At 48.5% G+C, this 16,292-nt stretch overlaps 1 protein-coding gene and 1 long non-coding RNA gene across 11 annotated transcripts in view; one reads left to right on the forward strand and one right to left on the reverse strand.

Moving 5' to 3' along the window:
* The first annotated feature begins 3,564 nt into the window (after positions 1 to 3,564).
* Positions 3,565 to 16,292, forward strand: part of LOC120834865 (plasma membrane calcium-transporting ATPase 1) — a 50,307-nt gene continuing 37,579 nt past the window's right edge. For 5 of the 10 annotated variants that reach the window (XM_078092772.1, XM_040203199.2, XM_040203203.2 and 2 more), the window contains exon 1: positions 3,739 to 4,287. The gene's annotated coding sequence lies outside the window, so the exon portion shown is untranslated. Of the gene's footprint in view, positions 4,437 to 9,529; positions 9,727 to 12,541; positions 12,664 to 16,292 lie in introns of those variants that run through there. The other 5 variants (XM_078092768.1, XM_078092770.1, XM_040203201.2 and 2 more) reach the window with 3 other exon arrangements.
* LOC120834866 (uncharacterized) lies at positions 8,397 to 12,716 on the reverse strand. Its single transcript, XR_005714516.2, has 2 exons — positions 12,486 to 12,716; positions 8,397 to 8,683 (listed from the first exon to the last, which is right to left on the reverse strand). It is a non-coding gene; the product is annotated as an uncharacterized LOC120834866 (long non-coding RNA).

Below are 16,292 nucleotides of genomic sequence, written 5' to 3' on the forward strand. Positions count from 1 at the left end.
TATTTAATGAGCTTTTCTGGTGGAGGCCGAGATCTAAGGGTTCCTTTGCCAGCAGTCGATGGAAAAACCCACTTGAAACAAAACCATCCATGTAAATATATAACTGCACGCTTCATTACTCATATGAGGCACATGTTCAGACCCCTTTCTGTTTATTATTAATATCCCTACTAGCATATGCACATTGCTTATTTACAGCTAAATGTGAGTCTCTAATTCGTCCTCCGAGGACACCGAAGAGACCTCACTGACCTTCTGACATAAAACAGGAAGTTTAAAGTGGTGAAATCCACCCACAGCCGCTCGGTGCCCGCGAGCTGCAGGGCGAGAAGCTCCAATAACGCATCGCACCGTGATGTATGACGCCATTACGCTGCAGACAGAAGGACTTCCACCTCATTAATGGAGCGGTTTCATTCGGATCGCATGACGTTCTGGTTATTGTTCTGTTGGAGGGGAAGGAGCCACGAGTTTCATTTCCACTGAGAGGAGGAGAGAGAGGAACTGATCCGAAAAGCCGTGAAAGATGGTGGGACTGGTCATCATCAGTGCTGGAACGTCACAAGGTTTTGGATACTTCGCCCTACGCCGTAAGGCAAAACATAATATCCCATCTCACATTTTATTAAAGGCTGAGCTACCCAGCAGCATATGAAGCAGTTTAAATAATCCACACCTTCTCCAAGTGCAGCCTCAAAGGGATGGACATAAATATGACTCGGAAACGGCCCGTTCTGGAGAATGAACACTTCTAGAACATTCATTTTATGCTAATACCATCTAATATGATGTTGAATGAAGGACGTTCCCTGTGAGTTTTCTAATGCTGTGGAATTTCAAGTGTGTGTGCGCCTGCCTGCCTGTGTGTGTGTGTGTGTGTGTGTGCATGCGAGCTCCTGCTGCCTCTGAACCCACGAACAGATGGAGACGGGACGTTTTTGCCCTGAACTCAGCCTCTCAGGACATTCTCCCTGCAGGCCCTGGAACACCTCCAGAACCTGCAGAAATGCTTTGGACGGTTGAGGTTATTGATCAGGAGGCCGGTCACAGCCCGTCCTCTGGCTGAAGGTAGCTTCAGAACTCCGGAGAAACTCTTAGCGGTTCCAGGTCGGTGTTTTTTCAGCCTCTTAGTTTCATGATTGTGGTTCGTTCGGAGTTACAAAGAGTCCTCACATGAGTCTGACAAGCACCTCCAACCAACTGTCCTTGGGTTCCCCCTTTCTCCCCCTCACACACACACGGAAGTCGATGAATACGTCTGATGTCACGAGTGTCCTCCGGACGGTTTGTCTCCGAAGCTTTAGGTGGCGTTTGTTGGACGTGAGACTGGGTGGGACGTATTGACAAAAGATACACAGGTGTGTTGTGACAACAGTGCGTCCAGGGGGGCGAAATGTGACATTAACTGAATAAACAGATCCTTCGCTGAGGTCTAAGACACTGTAAACATACCTGCAAGGGAAAGAACACTTGAGTGAAAGTCAGTAGACTAGGAAGAATGCAGAAGAACCAGCAATTTATTCAACAAGCAGTCGGCTCAGCTTCGCGGGCCACACTCAATAATTCCTGTCAATCAACTCATTTGAACATTATCCTGTTTTTTGTGACAAAAATAATCCATTTTCTTTTTTTTTTCGTTTTAAAAAGTATTTTAATATAATTGCATTGAGCATTTGAGCAACCTGAGACACAAATCAATACAGCTGACCTCACGGTCGCTGAAAGTTCATTCAATTGATAGCAATATTTATTATTAGTGATCACCAATCTGGTTTCTGCCACCTCAAAGCCCCCCAAGCGTTTATTGCTGTTTAATTATCACGTCTCATTGCATTGATATTACAGGAAATCCATTTGTTTTTCTGGTCGAATACTATTATTGTGCAAACCGTAACCAGTTGTCATGCATTTCACTTTTTAAACAATTAAAATGTGAATCAATATGGAATAGACTGAATGAAGAGAATAAAATCCCTTTAAAATGAGAGATCAAGGACTCGTCGTGAGGAACACCGCGCTCCTCCACCTGCAGGCCGGTTGGCGTTGAGGGCGAAGCGGAGCCGCTAAATGGCGGCTGCAACCGGCTCGCTGCCTCGCCGTCATTAGCATAGCGTGGGAGGCCGAGCTGATTGAGTGGCCGGTTGGCAGCCGGGGGAGAAAATTTCTTGTCACATTCTTTGTTCGTGTTCTGCTTTTCTCAGCAGACGTGAGCACAAACGGCTGTGGGGGCTTTAATCTTCTCTTTCTGATGTTAAATGTGAACTTTGCTTTTAATCACCACATGTTAAAGGCCTTCATCATGTGATACGCACCATGATTCACACTGAGATCACGTTTGATATTTGTTATTACACATTATATTGAACTGTACTGTCTACAACGTGTACCTCTAAATAATACGTTACTGCGCAATTGTAATGACCTTACATTAATCTCAAAATAAATCTTATTGCTTTTTAATTAATTTAATAAAAAAAATAAAAAAAAGTAAAATGTTAAAACTTTTACTATGGAACTTAATGAGGAAAAATGTATTAACTGGGGAAATAGGATGATTTGATTCTTAAAGTATTTGATTTTTATCTTGAAATATTAGTATTTTAAATCTTGAAGCATTATGATTGTTTTCCCACAACATGCGCAAACTTTATTTTCAAAAGTTTTGTTGCCTAGAAACAAAACAAAACCCCTAAACTATTATGTAATAATAAATGAGATGGCACCCAATGAGCATCATCAGTCCAGATGTGCGTTTCTCCTTTGCTTCCATATTTCCTTCTGGTAGGATCCTTTCCTTCCATTTGGATCCTTTGTGGTAGGGACCTTTCTTTTCAGCAGGATCCTTTCTTTCTAATAAGGTTCCTTTCCTTCTAGTTGGGACCTTTCCTTCCAGTAGGAACCTTTCCTTCTATTCGGATCCTTTCCTTCCAGTATGGGACCTTTCTTTTCAGCAGGATCCTTTCTTTCTAATAAGGTTTCTTTCCTTCTAGTAGGAACCTTTCCTTCTATTTGGATCCTTTCCTTCCAGTAGGAACCTTTCCTTCTACTCGGATCCTTTCCTTCCAGTAGGAACCTTTCCTTCTATTAGGATCATTTCCTTCCAGTAGGAAACTTTCCTTCTATTAGAATCCTTTCCTTCCAATAGGACCTTTCTTTTCAGCAGGATCCTTTCTTTCTAATAAGGTTTCTTTCCTTCTAATAGGAACCTTTCCTTCTATTTGGATCCTTTCCTTCCAGTAGGAACCTTTCCTTCTACTCGGATCCTTTCCTTCCAGTAGGAACCTTTCCTTCTATTAGGATCATTTCCTTCCAGTAGGAAACTTTCCTTCTATTAGAATCCTTTCCTTCCAATAGGACCTTTCTTTTCAGCAGGATCCTTTCTTTCTAATAAGGTTTCTTTCCTTCTAATAGGAACCTTTCCTTCTACTCGGATCCTTTCCTTCCAGTAGGAACCTTTCCTTCTATTAGAATCCTTTCCTTCTAGTAGAAACCTTTCTTTTCAGCAGGATCCTTTCTTTCTAATAAGGTTTCTTTCCTTCTACTCGAATCCTTTCCTTCCAGTAGGAACATGTCCTCCCTGTTGCAACCTTCCTCTCAAGTCTCCTCGGCTTCTCGACTCCTCGCCCCGAGGCGGATGTTCTCCTGGCTCCGCTTCTAACCGATCACCTAATTAATTCACAGAGCCACCTTAAAAAGAAACAGGCAATCCCGAGCTGGTCCCTCCCATCTGTAGCGGACAGTCCCCCCCCCTCCCTCCCTCCTCCCTCCCCCTCCACCCCTGCTGCTCCACCTCTGCGAGCCAGGAAAAGACACCGACCCAGACTTCGGGTCCTTTCTCCGGTCCCTGTTCGGACCCCCGCTTACCGGACCGGCTCTTTGTTACCACAGCCCCCCCCCCGCGCGCCCTCCCCCCTTCTGAGAGAGAGCGCGAGCGAGAGAGAGAAAGGGGAGTTCTTATTTCTTCTTCCTTGAACCGGATTGATTGCGGGCTGAATCTGGATCGTTTCCTTCCTCTTCGGGGAAGCGGGGTTTGCCGCTGCGGGACCAGAGCCGAGTCCGACGAACCGGTTTAAGACGTCGGAACAAAACAGAAAAGGGGGACGTTTGCTGGTCTCTCTCCTCTCCCCCCCCCCTTCCTCCTTTGTCATTCATTTTTCCACCGCTGCGGTGTCAAGTTGGAGCTCTGCTGGGCAATGGACGAACCCCTCTAAAGAAACCCTCCGCCTCCCGACACCGCCCGCAGGACAGGACACGGCCGAGGTCGCCCCCACCACCACCCGAGCGGAGGTAACGTGTGTTTGGATTTGTTTCCCCCGTCTCTCTCTAACTTTATCCGGACACATGTTCGATTCCTCTGCGTTCCGTTCGCGGGCTGAGCGACCAACGGCCGCTTTCCCCCCTTGAAGTGATTTAGTTTTTCACCGCTCAGCATCCGGGTAAGTTAACGGTTCCTCTGGCAACCAGGGGACATACTCGTGCGCGCGCGCGTGTGTGTGTGTGTGTGTGTGGGAGGGGGGACGGGGGGGTCCACAGGTGTGAACGCACGGCTGTCCCGCTCGGGGAAGGTGGGGGGCTCACGACCTCCTGTAGTCCTTCTACCCGGTGCTCCGGCGGGCGGGCAGCCGGTACGAGCCTCCCTTCAACAGGCGACGGTGTCAAGTCTCCGTCCACAAACACCTGTTCGACACCCGGGGGGGTATTTGGGGGGGGGGGGTCGGTTGGAAACGAACACATCTGCAGTACATCGCGTGGCTCTTTATTTTGCTGATACATAAACTTTTCGCCATGTTTAGGCACCGCCGCGCCGGGGAGACGCTTTATTTTTTTTTTTTACAACCAGTTAACTTCTAATTTCGCCAAAACCCCCGTTTGGAACGCGAACCGGAGTCACGCCGAATCGACCACCACTTCCCCCCCGGTTGACGGGGGTGGCTTTTCCCTGAGTGAAATGTTCGCCTCCGCCGCTTAAACGGGGGGTTCTCTTTGAACGGGGGGATTCTGAATGGCGCTGTCGGGCCCGGCGCGACGGAGCGGCTCGCGCGACCGCGATCGAACCGCCGACGGCCCGGAGACATTCTCCCAAAGTCCCCCGCGTGCGAGCTCTATCGTTTATTGTGATATCCGCCCCTACGGAACCCGGCTTGTATCATCACCCCCCTTCCCGGCGCAGTAACTTCGTTATAAAGCCACTCTTTTCCCTTGTTGTGTTGGCGAACACTGGTTGCTGCGGTAGTTGCTGCTGTTTTTGACACGAATGTGTGCGCGCGCGCGCGACCGTCGTCACGAATGCGGCTGCTCCAGCAGGGCTCGTCGGGGCGGTTTGTCCACACTTTGCGGACACACTGTAAACAGTGGGACTCCTCGTGCTGTCGCAACGACCGGCGGCTGTGGAGGAGGAGGGTGGAGGAGGGAAAATAATCGTTTGCGAGCTCATTTCAATTTCAACGGGCGTCCTGCTCCCGTGCTGTTCTGACGTCACCCGCAGAGATGGGCGGATGGCAGCTCTGCTCCATCTCCTCCTCCCGTTTCATCCACCTCCTCCTCCACCCCCCCCCTCTGCCTGGGTGTGTCCTGCCTTATTGCGTTAGGAAGGAGGGGGGGGGGATCCCGCTTCTTGGCATCATGGTGACTCCTTCTCAGCTTGTGACCTCCAAACGAGGGCATTTGCTCCTCTGCTGGTATTTCTGCAGAAACGAAGAGCCCTTTGCAAAGAAAACCTGTTGTGACTCTGTTGTCAACTGGAATCCAATAGAAAAGTGGCTTGTGTTTTAATAAAATGTGCATGTTTTTCCACTTGTGTGAGTGCAGGTCAGTGATGAGCTACCGAAGCGTGTTAATAGTCATTTGAAAGCCTCTTGTCTCGTGATGTCAATTGGTTAATAAAAGACGACCATAACAATAGCTACGATACATCGGGGAGTATTTTCTGTGAGAAATGGCCGTTTGGCTACTTCTCCCTGAAGGTTAACGCTGTCATGTGCCAAGACAAGTGGGCACGTTCTTTGGTTTTGAGCTTTTGGTTAGACCTTCTAGTGCTGGTTAAACTGTGAAGGAGACTTACTGACCAGGTTAACTTCTCTCCATTTTGGTCTCGATACAGTTCACCACAGATCTGCCACCAATGATCTACTGGCAGAATGCTGGAAATTAAATTCTTCCTTTAATTCGTTAATTTTGTGGCTCGTCTTTCTTTCTTAATTTTAATTCTTTCACATAAGCTTTATGGATGTTGAGGTTTGTTTCCTGATGACTTCTGCGCCCTGTTGACCACCGTGCCGGGTGGGTGCGGTTTCCACTGTTACACGCAAATAAGAAGTGGGCGTGGTTATTGTGATGTCACCCTTGGTCAGCTCACTTCTGGATTTTAGCAGTTTCCATGCCGTTTTTTTAATTTCCAAGCTGGAAACAGGAAGTAGCCATACTTGGACTGTGGAGGAGTGTGCACAGCTCTGGTAACCCCGCACTAAATTATACCCTGCTTTATGGTCCATGTGACTCTAATTGAACCATATTTCACTAAATAAACATCATGCTGCATTGAAGAAGACTTGGAACAGGGGATTGAGACCATAAACCCATGTTTACAATGTTTGCTGAGAGAACAAATCAAGAGAAGAGTCATTTTCTCATAGACTTCTATGGGACCAGAGGAGTCGCCCCCTGCTGGCATTAAGAATTAATGCAAGTTTAAAAAAACTCTTTGCTTTGGCTTCACTTTCCAGTTGCAGCCTGGTTGGCTTTTAATGTGAAGAACTTGCATTGAGTTTTTTTAATTCACCTCTATCAGACACCAGGTCCTTATTTGTTTTGTTATCGAAAGCTGCCATTATTTGAAATTTTAATACCAGAATTTACAGCACAGATATGAGCTTTTATATAGCTCGGCGCCCTGTTCGATGCACCGTGACACGCTTGACGGGATGATGGATAGGTATTTATCACAGACGGGTGGATCCGATGTTTCATCACCCGCTGCCAGAACTGCCCCCGATAAACAACGCCTGAGCAGAATGCAGCTTTGGTGAACGTGAGGGCGAGCAGCCGGGCGCACCTGAACACCGCTCTGTTCGTGTCAGGAGCTCCTTGCCGCTCTTTGATTCTAAACGGGACGACATAAATCCAGATGCACATCCAGATGTAAACCAGGCATTCACACGGCTTCCTTTCTACACGTGTGGTTGTCAGTGGAAGTGGGTTTGTGTTCACACCTCAGACCGACCTGCTAGTCTGAGAACGAGGCACCAGCGTTGGTGTGATCTCTGTGATTCAGACCCTCAGACCCCAAATGGAGGCTCTACCACATGGGGGCTTTGCTTTCCATATCGAAAATCTATCTTTTATATTACAAATGTATGTTTTTTGCGTTGATTCTTTTAGGTTTGAATGTAGCATTTAATCAGAGTAATCTTCGTCCTGCCGAGACAATATATTTCATTTAGGCGGAATCCTTTGGAAGTTGAAAGGAGACACTTTCTGTTCTCGGCTCAGCTCTCGGCCCACCGCCTCGGTGTTAACGGTTATGAGAGAGCTCTTATCATCATTTCCTAACCACAGGAGAGGGTTGACCCCAGGCCATCAGAGACCTGCTGACTCATGACTTTTGTTAAATGCTAATATGAATTGGTTAATTTTCCACGGGCGCCCTGGCCAATGTAGGCACCAATTACATGTTATTTAAGACTTGTTCCACTGGTTGAATACCAGCTTTTATTTGAGACTTTCCAGTGAATCATGGCCGTTGAAAATACTTGTCTCTGATTGGCTGCCAGGTGTAGAAGTTTAACTGACATTTTTACGAAGCGCTCTCAGCATATTTAGCTGCAGTTTGGACACAGTTTCCTGCCTACGCTGCAATTTCAATTCAGGTCCTTTTCCTGAAATGCAACTATTACTTTTAAAGACTACCTCTTGATATAAGTATCACAAAATGTTCACCTATAATACCGTATCCTGCAATTTTGTCTTCCTTTCACGCCGCCTCGCATGTTCAAAGGCGGGTAACCATAGCAACAGCACTGATGCTTCCAGTTGCTGCGAGTGAAACGAACCCTCGCAGCGCATTAAACTGACCTCAAACCCACTTGGTGGAGGATTTTCTCTCGGTTTGATGATTGTGATTAACTTACCGATCAGCTGTGTGTGTGTGTGTAGTTGGCAGGTGTTCAGTGGGTGGGAACGTGTGTGTGTGTGTGTGTGTGTGTGTGTGTGCGAGAGAGACAGTTTGAGCAGCAGGACAGACGTTCAACTGCAACATTCCCCCGAACCCTTCAGAAGATGAACTGAATTAAGGAGTCGTGTCCCCTTCTGTGACTCCATCAAATCCAATTAGCGAGAGCTTGTATCATTTTCAAGAAACAAGAGTCATAAATAGCTGAAGCTTAAAGATTCATTTTGGATCTGTAATCGCCTTGGAGGCCAGACTCGTCTGTCTTTATTGGTGGCCTAATTCATGGCGCCGACCTGTAGCTGCATCGTGGCGACGAGACGAGCGGAGGACCCTTTGTTTGCACCGCGTTCAAATGTAGTGCAAAGCACAGACATCTGACACGAACCGGTTGGAAGCAATGAGCCGACAAAGCAACAATTAATCTTGAATAAATCAATCAGAAGGCATGTGCTGCGGCTGTGTGATCCCAGATGGGGTGAGGGCGCGGCTGCTCGATGGTCTCACGCATCCTCCGTTCTGCAATGAGAAGAGATAACAACAAATTCATCAGGAAAACAACGAGCGGGAGGAAAACACAAAGCAGGCGGAAATAAAACCACGCACAGACTCAATAACGTCCGGATATAACAAAAATCCAGATTATAGCGGGATGTAAAAGATAAGATAAAAATAGCATGCATCTATGTGCGAGTTATCACGGAGATCTGGAATCCTAGAAGAGGACTTCTGGGAAGTCTTGTTTACTAATGCTTCGAGTGCTCTCCAACTGCAATCTTCATCATCTGCTGAAGGCGAAGGTGCTGCTGACACGTGTGTGTGTGTGTGTGGGTGTGTGTGTGTGTGGGTGTGTGTCTTAATCCCGATAAAGCCGTGGGTGCTGAGAGGTGTTGAAGCTTGTTGTGAATGTGGTGATCTGCAGTGAACTGAGGTGTGTGTGTGTGTGTATTTGATGCTCTCTTCCTGTGAAAATCGATTATTATCAGGAGGTTTTTGCCCAAAACAATCTTTTTTAATATACAGACCTCTGAGATTATTCATATATTATTGTACATATATACATTTGTGTGTGTATAAATATGTGTAATGCACAGGCCTGCGCCACTGATCTAAGAGAACTGTTAGACAGAACATTGAGTTCTATAGGCGTGGGTAGCAGTCTGCTGGTATGTGATAATACACAGTGATTTCTTCTCTTTCTGGGTATCCGATTATTTATATTTATATATATCTCTCTCTTCAGTAGACGAGCTGATGCAGCTGGATTTCTACCTCTGGTATCTTTGCACAAGAGAGACACTCTTCTTTACAGCCTGTCTGTGGTCCAAAAGTATTCACATCATAACCCCGACCTGTTATTCACAGCACGCCGTTGGTCGAAGGACGTGAGCAGATGGAGGGTGGATGGCGAGCCAACAGGAAGTGACGGCTCGATGGTTTCCTCATGTTGTGTTGGCAACACTCAGCATCTCACTTCCCTGTGCTATAAACACCCAACAGGTGCTGTGTGTGTGTTTCTTTCGATAAGAGTCAAAGATGGCGCTCCCTTGACCGTGAATCAGGTGAGAATGGTTCCCCTCTCTTCTGCCCCTCTGAAGGCCCATCCGGGTCCCCTCCGCTGTGCGCTAGCCGTCATGCTAACGTTCTAGCCGGGAATGTAGCGGCGTGAGTTGAGCTCCCGTGTCTGGCTATTCCGCTGATGGAAGTGAAGGCGGCCCGGGGCCACTTGAGGTGGGCGGCCCTTTTTAAGGTGCTGTGCATATATATATATATTTTTAAACTTCTAGAACTTTGTCACAATGGATGTCGCCCTACCAGCTCCTCCGGTTTGTGGCTGGAGACAGTTTCCGAGGCATTGTGTCCACACACAGGTGGGCGGTGGTGAGCCGTTAGCGTCGCGGTTTCCTTGGCGACAGGCGAAGTGTGGTGGAGAAGACTTTAGGTATTTCACTTACGATAAGGAGGGAACGTAGGAGAATATCTGTTAATTCATTACCTAGAAAGAGAACTTATGATTCTGTGTGTCATATTGTTGTGTCTGTATTGTTTGTTTGTGTTGCCTGTGCACCAGATGTGTCTCAAACAGAGGGGGAGGTACACACCCTCTTTAAACGCATTCCTGTCATGTAATGCGTTTTTCCAGGAACCCCCACCTCCTCCCCAGTGCATTGCAAATATTTCCAGATCACAGATGGCATACATGACATTCATGGTGTTGTGTTGTGGTGTAGCAATGGTTCCCTGCATGAGGGCTGGTCAGGAGAAGCGATGAGTCAGGATCTGCATCACGGGGGACCCCCTGCTGACAGTCAGTCCCACTTCCTGTTTCACACCGCGGACGCTGGGCCTTTCTATCTATTTCCTCTCTTTCTTACTTGCCACCCTGTCAGTGTGATGCCGAGCTGACCGGGAGCTCTGCCAACACACACGCACACACACACACACACACACATATGTGTCACAGCCCCCGTGTTCAAGACGCAACAAAACATGGCAGCTGCTCGCTCCTCCGGCCTGGAGTTTCGAGGGCTTCTGATCTGCAGGCTCGTTCCGTCTGACCCCGGCTCGGTGCGGGATCATGTGCACAATGAAACTGAAGTGGCTTTCCGTTTCAACGATCACAAGGGGGGCGCGGGCGGAGGAGGGTGGAGGAGAGGCGTGCGCTCTTGTCCGTGCGGCGCGGTTTCACGTGCAGCCCTGTGGTCACGTGGCTCCGGAATAAGTCGGGCTCTTGTTCTGCTTTCAGTGGGATGGAAGTGTAGAAGACAACGCCATTTGTCCCCGAAGAAAGCGTATCGATGCTTGTCCCTCCCAACGCCTCCCATCTGAAGACAAGTTTTTTTTGGCGGTCTGCTGCGAAGAGCCGCGGTGACCATCGCCACGTGCACGATGCTGTCAGAGGTCGTCCGGTTGTCAACATGAGTCTCTGACAGGCGTTAATAAGATGGAGGCTGAGCCGATCTCCGTCAGCAAAGTGTGTCCGACTTTCAAAACGAGCCGAGAGTGCAGAAAATAACCCGCTGCTAATGAACACCAGGCGCTTCCTTTGTGTCTCTGTCCTGTTCATGACGGACTGGTTCTTACTTTGTTTTTAAGTGATAACATTTTAATATATTTACATCATTCAAACGCTCTGGCGTGTCCCGCCTCTATGAAGTCGTAGCTGAAGGTCCTCCCAAGCCAGGGAGAGCGCAAAATGTTTCCTTCATCACATTCCTCGTCTCATCACGCCCCCGTCGCACCCAGCTGCTCTCTGATTGGACGGTGAGATACACCTCCTCCCATCCGGCCACATGAATGGCCGCTTGTGTTTCTCTGCTCTGCTCTCCGGCACTTATCTCTTCATAAAAAGCCAGAAAAGTGTCACGCGCGTATTTTGTCCGACTGCATGAGACTTCCCCCCCCCCCACCACGCTGAATGGATTACAAGAGGCGTTGAGAGGAGGCCCTCGACTGAGGCTGAGACTCTGCATGAGGTGAGAGGGGCGGATGCGTGCCCGCGTTGTGAAAACGGCAGGAAGTTATGGTACGTAACTGGCCTGGCCCACATGCCAGGAAGCCGCAGCCTCACGGCCGGGGGCCATGTGGAGGAAACAAAGGTACTTTAAAACGCTCGGTGCCCGACTGCTGCTATTTACATAAAGAAATATCCCGACTCGGCAAATCACAGCACGCGGACACAATGCGTGCAACTTATTCAGCTTCAGTGTGTTTAGAGATCATAAAATTATCATAAAAATCAGATCAGCTGGAAGACAATCCGCACTAATTTGACCTCTGGTCACCAGATGTCGGCGGTGTGTCCGACCTCCGAGGAACATCAGGAACGTGAGGGTGCAGACAGTTGGTTCCACGAGGAGTTACAGGAGGGACAGGATGTTGCTTTCAGTGATGGACTTATTGATTGGATCTGCCTGTCCACCGAAGGCCTCGTTCCACTAAAGTAGCTCATAACGATTACACTGGGATCCAACAGCTGGACTCATTTTGTTCACCAAGATGTCAAACAACAGTTTGAAGGTGGCTCATCGGTAGAAAGGTCGGAGTGAAATGTACCATGTAGCTTAACTGAAAACAACACATCTGTTTTGTTGAGACAAGACAAAAGAAGCTGTTGGTTAAAAATCAACACGGCATCGGATTTCAATCTGTTCCCGGATGGCACTTATCAATCTTTTGTTTTTTTTTTCCGTCCGTGTGGGTAACCTCAGCAGGAAGTTGATAACGATTGTTACTGCTGCAAACAGTTCATATTTTATTGTAGCAGAGTCAAAAACAAGACACTCTGCATAACCGGTAATGAAGGAAAGTGGTCACACACCTTCGACTCTCGCCAACAACAGGCGACACGCAGCAGGCGCCTGGTGGGGAAGCAGTTGTTTGTTTATCAGCAGCCAGGCAGCCGAGGAGCGATTCGTGTCAATAAAGTTTGGTGAAAGGGAGATTCGATCGTGCCTTTCGGCCATTTGGATCGTCGTTCCAGAGCTGGAGAACAGACGGTGAGACAGACTTTAAATCACAACTAACGAGAGCGGTGTCTCCTTTTAACAACATCAGAAATGTTTAACACAAGTGTGAGAGAGTTTGTGTGTGTGTGTGAGAGAGAGACACACACACACACACAGGGTGTCTCTCTCACGCGTTAGATAACAGCGGCTGTCTGCAGCTCGTTGATAAGCGGGGCACGACGACTGGGACACGGCAGCCTTTTCCTCCCGAGAGGTAAATGAAGAAGAAGAAGATGAAGAAAGAAAGTGAAGGAAAATGACGGCGCCGCGCCGCAGCCTCCCTGAGCAGACGGCGCGTCTCAGACACGAGACAAGTCGGGGTCACGTGACAAAGTGCAGGACAACGTGTGTCAGCTTCACACTTCTCTTTGCGTGTCGGGAGTCAGCTGACCCTGCGGCTGTTACAGCCACGCCCACAGCCTGTGACGTCACCAGAGGACGACCACAGGTTCTGAACAGCAGTCAAATGTCCCAATAATCAGACCTACCAAAAGGGCTTTTATTCCAGTAGTTCCACTAGCTACATTGCCATGTGGGCGGGAAAAACATGTGAGCCGCCGGCTCAATTCTGTATTCAATTTCCTCTTTAAGTTATTTTCTAATGTTACTGGAGAAAGATGAGTCAATCCGACGGTTCTTTCGGATGCTCTTAGAGGAGGTCGCCTGCGCCCCCCCCGGCTGCAAGTGCTTTTTGTCACCTGGGCCACATCAAAGCCGGGACGCCCTACGTAGCTCGTTAGCCGCGGGTGCTAATTGGGTGGGTGTTCACTTCACAGATGCTGACGCACTTCAAAGGCGCCCCCCTTCAAAGAGCACGCAGGTCAGAGTGGGAATAGGAGGAGGAACTTGAATATATGTGCATAAATACATTTGGATGGGATTCGACTGCGACTGGTTCCAGCATGCAGCAGCGTCCCGGAGACACCAGGTCTAATAGGTCAATAGTTTTCAGTCCCCTAAATCTGCGTGACCCGAAACACGTGGACACATGTTCCACGCAGCCGTAGCGTGATGATTGAGTGCATTGAGGCCTTAACACGGGGGGGGCTCACGTTGAGATGAGACACTTATTATTACTTAAAATGATCGTCCACGGCTTTTATTGTGAAAGGTAAGACTGAAGCAGTTGATCTGGTCTGAGTTGCCTTTGTTATTCATTCATTTCAACCTTGACAATGTAACAGCTGCGACCGGCTGACTCATCAGACACAGTTTGTCGCACCTATTTTATGACTTTCAAATCTAGATTGTAGTTGTGAGAAGTTGCTCGTAATGTCTCGCTGGTGTCTCCAGCAAACGCTGACGTACTGATGGCACACGGATGTGGAAAGTCAGTTTTATTCATGTCATGTGACCGCGGCTAGTTTTTACAAGCTCTCACATTATTACTGTGTATAAACTGTAAAAGGCTCCGTGCAGAAACACAGTACGCGAAAAAGGGGACACTCCTCTCAATCCTTCCACCGCCGCTGTGGGATTTTCCTTCGCCCGCCCGCGACAATGGAGGCGTTCTATCCGACTGCTCCGCACGCACAGTCACACCCGGGGGCACAAAGAGGCCGCCGCAGGTGCGTTTCGCTGGATTTGGGTTGTGATCGGCGTGGAACAGACGGAGCTTGGGGCTGTGAACCGGATTATTAAATCTCCGGGGGCTCTCCAGATGTTGCCGCTCCGCTGGGTGTCTTAACTTCTCCCCCGCTGGCGCCCCAATCGGCTGAAGGGCGTCCCGTCTCCGCCGCCTCCTTTTGTCCCTCTGAGTTTGGAGTGTGTCGGCACTCGGAAAGGTTCAAACTGCTCCTTGGTTGTTTTTGGATCAACATCCTGTACATTCTTTACAATAAAAGTCCGCGGCCATGTTGCCATTTGTAGACTTTCATTTTGAAGCAGGACTTGTAGGAACCGTTGGGTTTTCATCAGTAGGAACAGAGGATCGTATCTCTGTCTCTGGATGGAACCAAAACAGCACGCTAACAGAATGCTAATGCGTTTGTCGTGAAGTTCTGACTGTGTGCGGACGCTCCATGCAGACGTGTGCAGACGCAGAAGTAACGAAGGCCCCGAGGCCCCACCACCACGAGGAGGACCGACTCATTACGACAACGGGACTTTATGTCACACGGTCTCACAAGACTCCAGAGTTTCACTCGTCAACAAGAAGAACCCGAAGATAAACCACGCGGCTGTTGACTGGAACAAGGAGCCTCTTTGTCCACTGCAGAGACGGAAAAACTAAAGACAGAGGGCGGTTCAGCTACTAAAACACACACACACACACACACACTACAATAGACAGTGGGACTTTAGGTTGTCTAAACTGTCCAGTCATCCAGCCAGTCAGTCAGGAATCCCAGGTATGAGCTCCCTACAGGCAGCTCCTGTGTGTGTGTGTGTGTGTGTGTGTGTGTGTGTGTAATCATGACCGCCCTGAATGAACACACGTCTCTCTGTTGTGTTTCCATGGGTCCATCAGTTTGTTTGGGACATCGCAGGACACATTAACAATGGACACAATGTCCATCTGAATAAAATAATCTAAATGTCATCTGGTCGATCCAGTACGCAGGGAACGGGTTAGGTGACAGCACGGGAAGCATTTAAGAAACAGATTTTATACCTTCTGTCATCAGTCCCCAGTTGTGACTGTTGTGCGTCTGTAAAGTGTGCGTTGTCTCTCGGAGCGTGACATTCGGCGGCTGCTGGAGTTACTGGTCCCCTTATCTCCTGATAGCGCCGCTGTCACTTTGCTTTAATCTGCATCCCGTAGCTGAATGCTCCTCCACACTCTGTTCATGTCCTTTGTAAGATTAAAGTGGCCATTGCTGTACTTGACAGTACAACTGAGTTCACCAACCTATGACTTTCCTGCTACACAAAACGAGGACACCACCAATAGCCACAGGACTGGGATCAACCCTTGATGTGGGACTCCATATGCATTGTATTTGTTCTTAGCCAAGTCTTGCAGAAGTCTGCATCCTTCGGCGTGCGTTGGCGGACGTCAGGTGGAGATTGATTTCATTCACACAAAGCTGCTCGTAATCCCACTTTCATCATCCCGGCACGCATCACGTTTCCCACGGAGAGTCTTACAGGAGACGTTGATCCTCTGGACACCAGTTGAACCGGCTCCCACTCCGCTCAGGGAGGCGGAGAGGAGCGATCGCCGATAGTACGATCGATTGGTCAAAGCTCGCTCTCACACGTTTTCCATCGACGTACCGTGAGATCCAACCGAAGCGAGCGGAACACGCGCCTTCTCCCCGACCTCCCTGTGAGAGCAACAGGAGGTAATCTGGTGCAAAACGCACACTCTCCACATGACAAGTTTGATCACATGACACACGAGGTCCCAACGTGGGCTCCTCTTGGGTTCAATAAATAAATCTTTACAGGCATAACGAGTTCTCCTTCTTTCTCAAATATGGGGACATTTAAAAAAAAAAACTCAAACGGTTTCCTGCTTTTGCATCATTTTCAGACACTGTGTGTGTGTGTGTGTGTGTGTGTCTGGTGGAAGGCTGCGACTGATTCAGGATGACCTTCTGTAATTGTCCAAACAATGAGCACAAACTGAGATAAACAGCCGTTTTTGTCGCCGAAATGTTCTGGATTTGTGTGTG

This window comes from Gasterosteus aculeatus, chromosome 17 (genome assembly GCF_964276395.1).
Source record: "Gasterosteus aculeatus chromosome 17, fGasAcu3.hap1.1, whole genome shotgun sequence".
Classification (NCBI taxonomy): Eukaryota; Metazoa; Chordata; class Actinopteri; order Perciformes; family Gasterosteidae; genus Gasterosteus; species Gasterosteus aculeatus.